At 41.3% G+C, this 13862-nt stretch overlaps 1 protein-coding gene across 8 annotated transcripts in view; it reads right to left on the minus strand.

Moving 5' to 3' along the window:
- The window catches only part of KLHL32 (kelch like family member 32), a 210781-nt gene that overhangs the window by 125178 nt on the left and 71741 nt on the right, over positions 1 to 13862 (minus strand). The window lies entirely within an intron of this gene.

Genomic DNA, 13862 nt, shown 5'->3' on the forward strand with positions numbered 1-13862 from the left:
CAATAGGAGACCAGAGGCGCCACTACTCCATTTTATTTCTAAGTCCTACAACAGTAAACTTCACCACAAACTTTGGTTTCTCTTTTTTCTCCATCTCAGATTCTCCACTCCCTTCTATTTCAAATGGAAGATGTAGAAAAAGCATTTTCAGACTACAAGGACATCAAGAGAAGTGGAGCTTCCCAAATACACCAGTCGTATCAGTTGTGCATTTTTTTTCTGGTGAAGTCCAACTTTGTGCCTACGGTTGCCAGCTCCTGAGCCACCGAACGGGGCTGCAGAAAAACACAAGACCACGCTGATTGGATTCCCTCTACACGCATGACTGCCAGGCACCGGGAGGCCTTCAGGGATGCTCTGCCGTCCCAACCCAGCCCCAAGCCCAGTGGTTCCCAAAGTCCAGTCTCGGGACCAGCAGCAGCAGCATCACCTGGGAATCTGTCACAATTGCAAATTCTTGGATGTCTCCCCAGATCTAAATGAATCAGAAACTTTCAGGGTGAGGCCCAGCAACGAGTGTTATAACAAGGCCCCTGGTGGTTCTGGTGCACAGGGAAGCCTGAGAAACCCTGGTGTGATCAATTCACTCTACTTCTTCCCTTATACTCCTTTCTCCTCAAGCCTCCCCCTCCTCCTTTCTCTCCTTACTCTAACCCCATGATTTTCTAAAGCCTCCCACCACCAAATCTACCAAGCCATCTACCCATATTTCTATCAGTACATTTGGCTTTACCCAACACTCCATTTGTGCAGGAGATCTCAACCCTTCCGCCAGCAATTGTCCCCTCACTTACCACAGCGTTATCTGTTCTCTTTCTCCTCTTGATAACTCCCATCAGCATAAAAATATTCCTTGATAGCTCCTATCTTAAGAAATAAAAATCCCCTCCCTTGACCCCAGATCTCCTTCCATGCCCTCCTTCACAGCAAAGTTCCTCAGGAAAGTTGTCCACATAAAACACCACTACTTGCTCTACTCTGTTCTCCCTGGAACCCACTCCTATTGAGTTTTGTTCTTAATGTTCCTCTAAAAATGTTCTCATCAAGGTCACCAATGACCTCCAAATCCAATGGCCAAATCCAATAGCCATTTCTCAACATTTAATCTTACTCAAGCCAACAGCAGTTAGCAAAGTCGATGTCCCTCCTGCTGGAACAATCTCTTCCCTTGCCTCTGTGATAGCACTCCCTCTCATGGCTTCTTCTACTTCACTAACCACTCCCTCTCCATCTCCTTCCCAACTGGTAAGCTTTGGGGACATCCAGAACTCAGTCCCCAGATCTCTCCTTTCCTCTCTCCACTCATTCCACAGATGATCTCATGTAATCCCATGACTTTAAAACTACCTATACTACTCATCACACTCAGGGTTTTTTTTCTTTAGCCTCAACCTCACCTTTGAACTCCAGACTTTTATTTCCAACTGCCTATCTCCACTTGGATATCCAATGGGCAGCTCTAACTGAACATGCCCCAAACTGATCTCTTGATCCTCTCTACCAACCACCAAACCTGCTCTTATCCCAATCCTACCATCTCAGCAAACAGCAACTGCCAGTTGTTGAGGCTACAACCCCAGACAATTCCTGACTCCTCTTGTTTTCCTTATACCTCACATCAGCAATCATCAGCAACCCCTATTGGCTCTATCTTCCAAATAGTTCCAGAATCCAATCACCACTCAGTACTACCGTCATCACCATCATTCTTGTTTATGCCACAGTCTTCCTAGAATCGCCTCCTAACTGGTCTAACTGCTTTCTCGTTCACCCCCTCATAGTGTTTTTAATAATACCAATCGAAATGACCTTTTAAAGGCATCAATGAAATTATGTCACTCTCTTATGCAGACCTCTCCAGGGACTTTGTATCTCATTGAAAAGAAATCCAATCTTCACTGTAACATGAAAGTTTCTGTGAATACCCTGAGCACCTTCGTGTCTACAACTAGCTGCTATTTTCTCTGCCTGGGTCACTCTTCCTCAAGATACCAGCATGGCTCACTCATTCATGTCCTCTGCTCAAACCGCTGCTCAGATATCCTCTTACCTGAGAGGCCTTGTCTGGCCATCCTCAGTAAAACAGTACCTCACTCCCCATCACCCTCATTCCCTATCTCCTTTCTTTGCTTTATTCTTCCTAGTACTTACCACCTCTCGACATTGTACATATTGATCTATGTGATTATTTTCTGTTTCTCCACCCACAGGATAGAAGATTCAGGAGGGCAGGGACTTGGCCTATCCTATACCCCCAGCACGCAGAATAATGCCCAACACATAGCTTTCACTCCATAATGATGAATTGATTTTAATAAATTATTGGTGAATTAATTTATCTCTAGATGGATTTTTCAAATTCAGAATTACTTTCATTGATTAGGAAAGGGATTATAAATTATATATATATATTTTTAAGATTTTTATTTATTTATTTGTCAGAGAGAGAGAGCACAAGCAGGGGAAGTGGCAGGCAGAGGGGAAAGCAGGCTCCCCGCTGAGCAGGGAGCCTGATGCGGGGCTCGATCCCAGGACCCCGGGATCATGACCTGAGCCAAAGGCACATGATGCTTAACCGACTGAGCCACCCAGGTGCCCCTATATAAATTACATTCTGAACTACTAACGAAGTGAAAAAGTTAAGCACGTGTGGCAAAAATACCAACACTCATCTCATTCGCAAAATTCTTTATAGCTCCTTTCCCATCTAGTCAGAAGGAGAAACCTGAATTTCTCTGGCTCCTTAAGGAGAGAGGCTTTGACTGACATTCAGGAAATTACTGCAGCTCCCCTCACAGAAGCAAGGATGTAGTATATTCTTGCAGAAGAGGCATGGCCTAAGGCACAGAACAGGGACTAGATGGATTAGAAAGGTTAGTCTGAGCCTTTAAATCCTGTCAGTTGCGCTTATTTCACACAACTGGCATTCACGATAACCTCCAAGGCTCGGTAATGCCAAACACAAAGACACATACCACAGACAGAGAAGATGAATATTCCAGAGCATGTGTAACACGTCCGGCAGGCTCACTCTGGGAAACCCTCGCAGGAGATACCCGGACCAGGATTGTTTTTGCCTTTGTTTCTTGTTTTTTGTTCTGTAGTTTTTTCTTCTCTCATTATAACATAAGTTTTTCTAGAAGATGCTTTGGCACAGGAAATCCCTAAGTGCACTGAAAGGACATAGTTTGGAAAGGAAAAAAAAGAGAGAGAGAGGGAGAGACAAAGGGAGAGAGAAACCAAACAAACAAAAAGCAAACCATACCAGGACAGCTGGGTCTCACTTATGGAAACAGAACGAGTGTTGGCAAAGCCCTGCTTGCACTGGAGTCTTTCAGATTGAGCTCTGTTATCTTCGGTGACTGGTTGTTCTAATATATTCTTCCAGAGAATTTGTGTTTGGGCAGGAATACAAAGAAAGGTTTGATCTCCTCACAGTTTCCAGTACGGTGAATGCGCCCATCACCCGCCTGGAAGAACTGGCCGAAAATAGCCTTCTGCAGGAGGGGATCGCAAACTCACCCGTTTGCGGAGGAAAACTAAGGCGGCTAAGTTTAAGTGCTGCAAAGCACATGCTGGTTACATTTAGGCCTTTCAGAATCATGTACCCATCAACATCTGGTCCGGCACTCCAAGCAGGACAGATGGGAGGAAGGGTCACTGAGGACCACCGACGGGAAGGGCCACGTCGCTCACCTGCTTGGGTGGAAGCAGAGATGGGGCTTCCTCAGATTGGACGAAGGAATTTTGATGCAGTCTTGGTGGGGGGTGTGAATGCCTCTTGTTGACAGGTCATGTGGATGGAATATTTTCTCCCTGTCATCCACTCACACCTGACCTCTGGAGGGCAGAATACAGGATGCTGACCTGGAAAGAGGGGAGCCGGACAGTGCTGGCTGGGGAGGTGACAATCTCATTCTGGAACCTCTCCAGCAGTTGGTGGCAAGCTAGATCACATGAACTAAGGTCCACATCTGGCTCCTACCCCAAATGCTGAGACTCAGTCCTTGTTTTGATCAACTGGGGATAAGAACTCATTAGCGGCTATAGTCAGGGAGACATGGGTGGTCTGACTAACTTTTAATAGAAGTGAAAGCCGCAGCTGCAGCAGAGGGTGGTGGTCTCTAAAGATACCAGTTAGAGTTCTTACCTCAGCATTCAGTCATGAGGTTTGTCCAGTTGGCCCCCTGGAAGGAGGCACTCTTGAAAACTCAGTCCAGATGTGTCCCCCAGCCACTAATCTAAGCAGCGTTGGAAGCAGAGAGCTGAATTTGCACAATCTCTAATGAAAGCCCTCCAAACTGGAATGAGATTGGGACTCCTGGTCCCAATACCCTCAGGCAGGACATGGGGCCACAAAACTGAAAGAGGAGAGTGGAGGAGGCATGATGAGATGGGCGATCCCCCTCAGCCCAGACTCACCCAGCCAGGCTCTGGGAGGGTGGAGTCAGCCTGACGCAGCACAATCCCCAGTGGGTCCCGGGGTTTCCTTCTTCACTCCTCCTCCCACATCACCAAGCATCCACCCTCTTAATTCTGTCTTCTTGTTCTTTTTCTTCTCTTTATTTTCTCTCTAACTTTTACCTTGCTTCTTGGATTAGCTACTGGTAGGGACTGCCTTTAATAACCATGGCAAGCCTCAGTGTGACCTTTTATTTTTTTCCCCCCCCTTTTTTTTTTTGAGAGAGAGAGAGAGAAGAGGGAGAGAGAGAGAAGAGAGAATCTTAAGCAGGCTCCACACCCAGCGTGGAGCCTGACGCGGGGCTCAATCTCACGACCCTGAGACCATGACCCAAGCCAAAATCAAGAGTCAAATGCTTAATGGACTGAGCCACCAAGATGCCCCTCAGTGTGACCTTTTTTCCCGCCTTATGAATAGATGTGTTGGCATCTTTAGGAAATTTTGTATCTTGGTTCTTCAAAGCTTTCTTCTTCATTTCTTCCTTACGAGACTTTTAAGTCACTTACTTCTAGATGTGTAGATGGGGTAGCCTGAAGGAGTTGAGCATGTGAAAGCCAGACAATTAAGATCTCCACCAAACATACAACTGTGCACACAGAAGCATAAGGACTCTGGCTAGCATTGCTACAACTGCAAATTAGATAGGCTTAATACTATTGATAAGAATAAATGAGCACATTTTTCTTGCTTTCATGCTTTGTTTCTTTGTTTTTTTTTTTCCTGTATAGTATAGTGAAATGGCAAATTACTACAATTTTGAATGTCTAAATCATCACGTAAATTGAATACAACAATGCAAATAACTTTCAAATGATCAAATATTTAAGACACATAAATAAAATCATTTACATAAAGCTTTTCAAGAGACTTTTTATAGACAGAATATGAATCATAAGATCTAGCTATGAGAAACTGCCATCAATTTAGATTTTGTTTCAAAGCCGTTAGACTAAGGATTTCCTATCCACCAGGTGGCGCCTATGTTTAAAGCAAAATTATTTTCTAAATTACTCCGGTATTATAGCCCTATTGCTGACACCTTAAGTTTATTTTTGAGAACGAACAAAATAATTCAAGTAAGGATAATAAAACATATGAATTCTACTTTCTAAATGTCTCTATTATTTGGGGGAAATGTTCATAAATTTTTGTTGAAGTGCTCCATCTGAGCAATACTGTTTAGAATTCAGTAGCTCTCCATAAACCACACCTCCCCAATTTCTGGATATAGCTCAAAATTTGTGTCCTTGTATTAAGAAACTATCATGATATGGCCACAACCTACTTTTTTAAAAAATATTTTTTTATTTATTTGAGAGAGAGAGAGAGAGAGAGAGAGAGAGATCACCAGCAGGGGGGAAGGGCAGAGGGAGAAGGGGACTCCGTGCTGAGCAGGGAGCCCGATGCGGGACTTGATCCCTGGACCCTGAGATCATGACCCAAGCTGAAGGCAGGTGCTTAACCGACTGAGCCACCCAGGTGCCCACACAACCTACTTTTTAAAACTTATTTCCAATTGTGCAACCTTTGGTCCCTTTACTAAAACCAAAGCCCACTGCTCTCCACACTGAAGCAGTACTCTTTTCTCCTTGAATGCCCTCCTGACTTCTTCAGTCTCCCTATTTCAAAATCCTACTCATTCAAGATGTAACTCTAAGTTCATTACCTATACAAAGCTTTGCAAGATCTTCCCTCACCCCAACCTCCACCTGGGATTAATCTCCTGGACTCCCAACTACCATAGATGCATAGTGAACTAAGTCCATGGGATCTAGGTCACACTGCCTGATTTCAAATCCTGGCTCCGATACTTGCTGGCAGAATGAGATCAGGAAAACCATTCAATTCTACATGCCTCAGTGTCCTCATCTATACAGTGAAAATAATATTTATATCAAAAGATGGTCTTAAGGACTGAGAAAATGCATATGTATCGTTACAACCGTGTATGGCTATATGTCAACAAAATGGCTTTAAACAAGTATGGGACTTACTTTTCTCACAAAAGGGATTAGGCGGCTTGGAGTGCCAACCAACCAGACTTCTTGTATTTTCCTATTTGGCCCATCTTAGCCCATGGTTTCATGGTCACAAAGTGGCTACTATAACTCCAGGCATTGCATTTGCATTCAAAGCATAAAGAGAAGAGAGGGCAAAAACCAAACCCGTAGCTGCAAAAGAACCTGGGAAATCGAATTTTTACAGTTACATGCACTATTGTGCCAAATTAAATTGTTATTTTCTATAAAGAAAAAAGAGGGAACAGATACTGTGTAGGCAACCAGAGTGCAGGTCATGACTCTTAGCACAGAATCTATTTATGGTAAATCAGTGATAAATGCCAACTATTATTTGGGTCTTTCTCATGCAACTAAGTGTTTTTGCCCTGAGTGGGTTATGTGTGTGTCCCTTAGTTTTACCTACGGCACCTTGGTCCATCCTCTTTCATGTTCATTGCTGGTGAACATGCTACAAGAGCACTCTAGATTTACTTACTAAAGAAATTCGCAGGCTTGAAAAATACAGTTCCTGAGGAAAATGTGAAAAGATGTCAAAAGCCTCTACGGAGGAGCCTGGTCACATGCTAATCCTTATCAAGGATTATCTAATTGAAGGAGTTAAATAAAAGGACACAAAAGACATTTCAATAACAGTTGTAATAATATGTTTATATAAAGGTAACCTTTGGGTTGGGTGAGGTATAGAATGAATCTGTGATTTGATTACTGATTCTTTAAGATACAAATTTTGTCAGGTGGCTTTCTTCCAGACATACTAGTACACTTACACACATTTTTAAAAGAGCTCAATATCAACCTCTAAAAATACTAATTTAACTTAAATTTATTTGAAAAAAAAATCAACTTTTCCATGTATTAGAATATGAAAAAAGGGAAAACAGATTGGATTTTCCTGATATTTTTAAAGAATGTTATAAACCACAGAGGTAAAAAATAATAAAAATATCCTAGTAAAAAAAGTGTGGACATCACTTTGAGATTCTATTATTTTTCTTCACACGTTTACATATCCTCATTTGGTTCATTTGAAATTTCTCAGGTTCCAGACAGGTTACAGAAGCATAACCTTCTCTAAGATACCAAGAAGAAATCTGAGAATAGGTAAGGACACTAATACTATATTCCCAGAGAAACTACATTCTGCCCTCCCTTGCAAAAATTTCACGTATGACCATTAATACAATTTTGAGGATGGCCCCATCTATCGATGCTGCTAGAACTGGTTCTTCCTTTTTTATTCTAGGACATGCAGCAGGATGATGGATGACATACTCCAGCTAGGTGCTCGAGTAGAGACAGAAGAAAAAAAATCAAATGGAATCATTAAGCTGTGGTACAATTAATGCTAAGAGTGGTAGGCACAGAGGGCTGTCAGAGTACTTGGCTGGAGACAATTCATTTCATTGAACCTGTGAAATAATTCTTCATATGAAAAGAGTTGGTCCTTTTATATTGTATGAACAAGGGCCCCCCCCCCCTTTTTTTTGGCCCCTTCTCCATTAGCTTGATCCTGGCCATTTCAAAGCTCTGAGATCAATAGTTCTGTCAGACAGTCAATTCCAACATAGTTTTCTTCATTATGTTTAAATTAACAAAATACATTATTTAATAAAATGTAAAGCTAAATTATACATACTTACATTACCTAGAAAAATATGGCCTAATTATTTGAAAAAGTAGAACAAATTTTTGGTAGTTTCTAAGAGAAAGAAGCAGTCCCAGCAATTAAATATAATGAAACATGAAAGTCATTACAGGTTATAAGAAAAGCCAAATTAATTATTAAGACTTACTTTTATAACCAGTGCTCTTTCAAGTGTGATGAACATGGGAGGTTTCATCCCACAGAGCTTTATTAGTGAAGCTGGGCTTCCCCATACAGAGCTAGTTTCTTACAACGCTAATACGACCAAACAAGAAAGAAACATTACTTAAAACTACTGATGTCCGAAAATGGTTAGGCCTCTGAAAGAATGAATAGGGCCGATTCCATTGTTTCTTTATAGTTGGCTACCCCTTTGTCACTGCTAGGTGCTCAACCACAAGTAAAAACAAAGAGCCTGACAAAATGATTACACTGTGGGGTGATTCATGCTAAGACAATGGTGGGCACAGAATGCCGGAGAAGCACTTGCCTGGGAATGCCTAATTTCATGGAAGGAAGCTGTGAAATATTTTTTCCCCTGAAAAATATCATTAATATCCAATTTAATTTGGGAAATCCCTTGTATTTGCTTATAAAGAACGGAGGCATAATATGGCCGTGGGGTCCATTGTAGGAATGTGGGTTAAGTCATCGACACGTTTGTTTTTAGCACTGTTATATAAAAAACAGGAGATGACCACTACCTACCTGCATAAAGTCTACATAAGGATAAAATGAGATAACCCAGGTACAATTTTCAGACTAACACCTGGCATGTTTTAGAAGAATTTAAAAAAAAAAAAGTAGCTGCTTTTTTAATTACTGTTGTTGTCAACTCCATGAACAAATAAATCTACTTCACTGATAACAACTCCCTATTTCCAGTGTTTACACACTGCCTACTATGTACCTACTATGTACCCTTGTGGGGGTAATTTCATAGGTTTTCTTTCCTTCTTACACCCTTCCCCGCTCCTCACTCCTGCAAGGTAAATATCCCCACGAGGCAAATGAAGAAACTGAGGGCAAAGGAATTCACCCATTCAATTAGCAAACCTTTTCTGAGTGTCTACAGTATTCCAGGCACCTTTCCGGGGACTGAGGCTATGACAACAAGACAAACAATTTCCCTCGTTGCGTGGTACTCAGAGTCTATGTTTGAGCCAACCAGGTGGACTTGCAGAGTGACCGCTGACTAGAGTAAAACAAAGGAAGAAACAGGTCTGGAGGAAGAATCGAGAGTTCCATTTGGGGATATATGTTAAGTTTATGATGCTTATTAGTCATCTGAATGGAGTTATCAAGTCGACAGAAAGGCATCAGTCTAGTTGGCAAACTACAAGCCCCATACCAGATCTTCCTATCACATATTTTTATATGACCTTGAGCTAAAAACAGTTTAAGAAAAAAAATTTTACTTGCGTTTTTAAAAATTTAATTTTATTTTTTCTAATAAACTTGATTAGATGTTGTGTTAGGAGGCATGCAAACATTAATCTCACTGCACATCTGCACTGGAGGAGCTCTTGGGGTGACCAGGTGCATTGTCAATGAGCAGTCATATTTTGAAAGGAATCTTTTTTTCTGGGCATTACATCTCAACAGTGGGCTTAAAATATTTGGGAAATTGTGTTGCAAACAGATGTGCTGTCATCCAGCCTTTCTTGTTCCAGTTGCTGAGCACAGGAAGAGTAGATTTAGCATCATTCTGAAGGGCCCTGGGATTTTCAGAATGGTCAGTGAACACTGGCTTCAATGTAAGGTCACCAGCTGCATTAGCCCCTGACAAGAGAGTCAGCCTGTTCTTCGAAGCCTTAAAGCCAGGCACTGACTTCTCCTCTCTAGCTATGAAAGTCCTAGATGGCACAAGACTGTTTTGTCTACATTGAATATCTGTTGTTTGGTGTTTCCACCTTCATGAATTATCTAAGCTAGATATTCTGGAGAACTTGTTGCAGCTTCTACATCAGTACTTACTGCTTCACCTTGCACTTTGATGTTAGGAAGACAGCTTCTTTCCTTCAACCTCTTGAACCAACCCCTGCTAGCTTTGAACTTTTATTCTGCAGCTTCCTCACTTCTCTCCACCTTCACAGAATTGAAGAGAGTTAAGATCTTGCTCTGGAGTAGGCTTTGGCTTAAGGGAATGTTGTAGCTGGTCTGATCATTTCTCCAAACCACTAAAATCTTCTCCGTATCAGCAATTAGGTCATTTTGCTTTCTTATCATTCATGTATTGTGACTGGAGTAGCACTTTTAATTTCCTTCAAGAGGAAATTCACAACTTGACTAATCGTTTGGTGCAAGAGGCCTAGCTTTTGGCCTGTCTTGGTTTTCAACATGCCTTACTCACTAAGATTAATTATGTCTAGCTTGCGATTCTTCCTGTCACCTGAACGCTTAGAGCATAGGGAGATTAACTGGCTTAATTTCAATAGAAAGAGACACAAAGAGGAGTCAGAGGGAATGGCCAGTCAGTGGAACAGTCAGAACACATACAACATTTATCAATGAAGTTTGTGGTATTATATGGGTGTGGTTCATGACACCCCAAAACAATTACAATCGTAACAACAAAGATCACTGATCACAGATCACTGTAACAAATACAATAATCATGAAAAAGTATGGAATGTTACAAGAATTATCAAAATGTGACACAGAAACACAAAGTAAGCAAATACTATTCGGAAAATGGCACCAAGAGACTTGCTGGACACAGACTTCCCACAAACTTTCAATTGGTAAAAAAAAAAACACCACAGTCTGTAGGGGTCCCTGGGTGGCTCAGTCATTTGAGCATTCGACTCTTGATTTCAGCTCAGGTCATGATCTCAAGGTCATGGGATCGGGACCCACATCGGGCTCCACACTCAGCATGAAGTCTGCTTGAGGATCTCTCTCTCCCTCTGCCCCTCCCCCCACTCATGTACATGTACGTCTCTCTCTCTTTAATAAATAAATAAATAAAATATTTTAAAAAACAGTATCTACAAAGTGCAACAAAGCGAAGCACAATAAAACGAAGCATGCCTATGATATACTACGTGATGTGAAAAAGATATGAAATGTAAATATCAGTCATTCCATTTACTGGAACATAGCTCATTTATTTACATATTTGTCTCTGGCTGTTTTCATGCTACAACACAGGGTTGAGTAGTTGCAACAGTGCTTTATGTGGCCTGCAAAGACTAAATCTCTACTATCCGACCCTACACAGAGAAAGTTTTCCAATCCCTGATCTGGAGTATAAATAGGGGCTGGGAGTCAATAGCATAATATTGTACAAAATAACATGGCTCCAGATGACATCACAAAGGAAGCTAGTTAGATGAAACAGGAGGTTCTTGACACATGAGGAATTAATTCAGAGCCTTTAGAGGGGAAGGAGCAAGCAAAGACATCTGGAAAGGAATGGTGGGAAGGGAACCTGAGGGGCACATAGTAAGAGACCACAGAGTGTGGTATCACAGAAGCCCAGAGAGAAAAGACTTCCATGGAGACCCAGGTTGGCTGCATTGAATGAAGCTGAGAGGTCATGGTGACATTATTTAATGGACTTGGTAATATCTGGGACTGTCAAAAACAATTTCAGTAGAATGTTGGAAGTTTCCACTCTTCATGAGTGGAAGAGTGAGTGAAAATGAGTAAGTGTAAGTTCATGCAACTTTTTTCATAGTTCTGCTGTGAAGACAAGTAGAGAAATAAGTGGTGGCTGAAGGGGAATATAAGAACAAGAAAGGGATTTTGAAACATGAGCAACAGAGCATGTTTATATGCTGGTGAGAATGTTCCAGTGGAGAAGGAGAAAGTGATGACAGAAGAGAAAGAAATGAGGATTTGGGGAGTGAAGCCTGAGAGGATCAGAGGGAGTATAATCCAGGGCTTACATGGAGAGATTAACTTTTGACAGGGTAACTCTTCCATCATAAACGATAGGAATACATAGAACAAGTGCACAGAAACAGGGGATTGGGGATTTGATGGTGAAAAGATGCAGATCTCCTTGTCTGCATCTATCTGTACAACAGAAGGTGAGTTTTCTATGTGTACTGGAGGTAGGGTAATGGGGGTAGGGGGCAGGGTTTGAGAAGAGAGAAGAAATGAGAAAATTATCAGGAAGAGGAAAAAAGAAATTTACTTGGAAACCAATTAGCACTGCTGGCAAGGATGAGTATCCATCTGAGATTTGGAATCATGGATTTTGAAGTGAAAATGGTAACTTTTCCCAGCAACCACCACAGAGTTGATACTTATAGTGGGATGCAATGGATAATTCTCTAAAATTGTCACATGCTGGAATCAGGCTTGGTTCCCTCTAAGGTCAGTGGCTATATTCTTTGGGCTCTACCAAATCGTTTCTACCCTGACAGATCCAGGCATGGCTACGATTGATTTTTCAGGGCCTAGATCTATTCAATTACCATATATTTTTTTCTCCCTTCAAAGTAAAATACAAATTAATCTGTTATTTTTTCGGCAGTACTCTACCAAGTACTAAGCCTCAATTATTCATTCTCCTATCAGAACTAGTATAACTTTTGGAGCATCAAACATCCTTAGGTTCTTCACTATGCTCCATACACAAATAATTCAGGCCCCTAATAATCCATTTCCAATAAATGCAGTGGCATGTTGATCTGGCATTTCCAACCACTATTCAATCCACTCTGAGAAAGCACTCACTGTGTATTTCTTTTACTTCAGTGCATCCCTAACACCTAGTAAATTTTTAACAAGTAGGTGCTCATTAAGTATTTGATGAGTTAGTGGCTCTCAGTTTGAGAATAAACTATAAGTGGATTTTTTTATGAAGTATACAAATGAAATAAAATACTCACAAATTAACTGAGGGCATTCGATGTATTCAAATCAGTCCTTCATCTGAATGTCTGCATCATTATTCTATTCAAATGGAATACCTACTTGTAATATAAATTTTCTTAAAACTTCTGTTTGGCCAGTTGTTTTTTACCTTGACATCAACCACAAAGACCATATATTTTTGCTACCAGGTTGTTTTCTTTTAAAAAAACCTTACATTGGAATTGTACAACTCCCATATACTACTACTTCATACAAATACTAAATGCTTCCAGCAGAGGGCTCAAGAATTCTATTTAAGGAAAAAACTTTAAAAAGCTCATTGTCCAACAGCAGCTATTGTAAAACTCCCTCATAAGGCAATGCTGACAAAAAATACATTCCTCCTCTTGGTCAAGTATTCCAGGTCTATCAATTTATTTAACATAATCCAAATGCGGGGTGCCTGGGTGGCTCAATCTGTTAAGCTCTGGGCTCTTGATTTTGGTTCAGGTCATGATCTCGGGTTGTGAGATGGAGCCCCGGGTCAAGGTCAGGCCCCGGGTCAAGGTCAGGCCCCGTGTTGGGCATGAAGCCTGTTTCGGATTCTTTCTCTCTCCCTCCACTCCTCCCACCCCCGCTCTCGAGAGTGCTCGCTCTCTCTCTCTCAAAACAAACAAACAAACAAACAAACAAACAAAATGAAAAATCCAAATGAAAAAAAATTAGGTGACAATAAGGCAGCACTTATGGATAAATGTACCTTTAACTCCAAGAAAGAAACTGAATTTATAATACTACGGATAAATATACTTTAATTCCAGAGAAGAAATTAAGTGAATTATAGTCACAGAAATGTATACAAAACTACTTAGGCATATCGGGGCGCCTGGGTGGCTCAGTCGGTTAAGCGTCTGCCTCCAGCCTA

The sequence above is a fragment of the Neomonachus schauinslandi genome, chromosome 8 (genome assembly GCF_002201575.2).
Source record: "Neomonachus schauinslandi chromosome 8, ASM220157v2, whole genome shotgun sequence".
Lineage (NCBI taxonomy): Eukaryota > Metazoa > Chordata > Mammalia > Carnivora > Phocidae > Neomonachus > Neomonachus schauinslandi.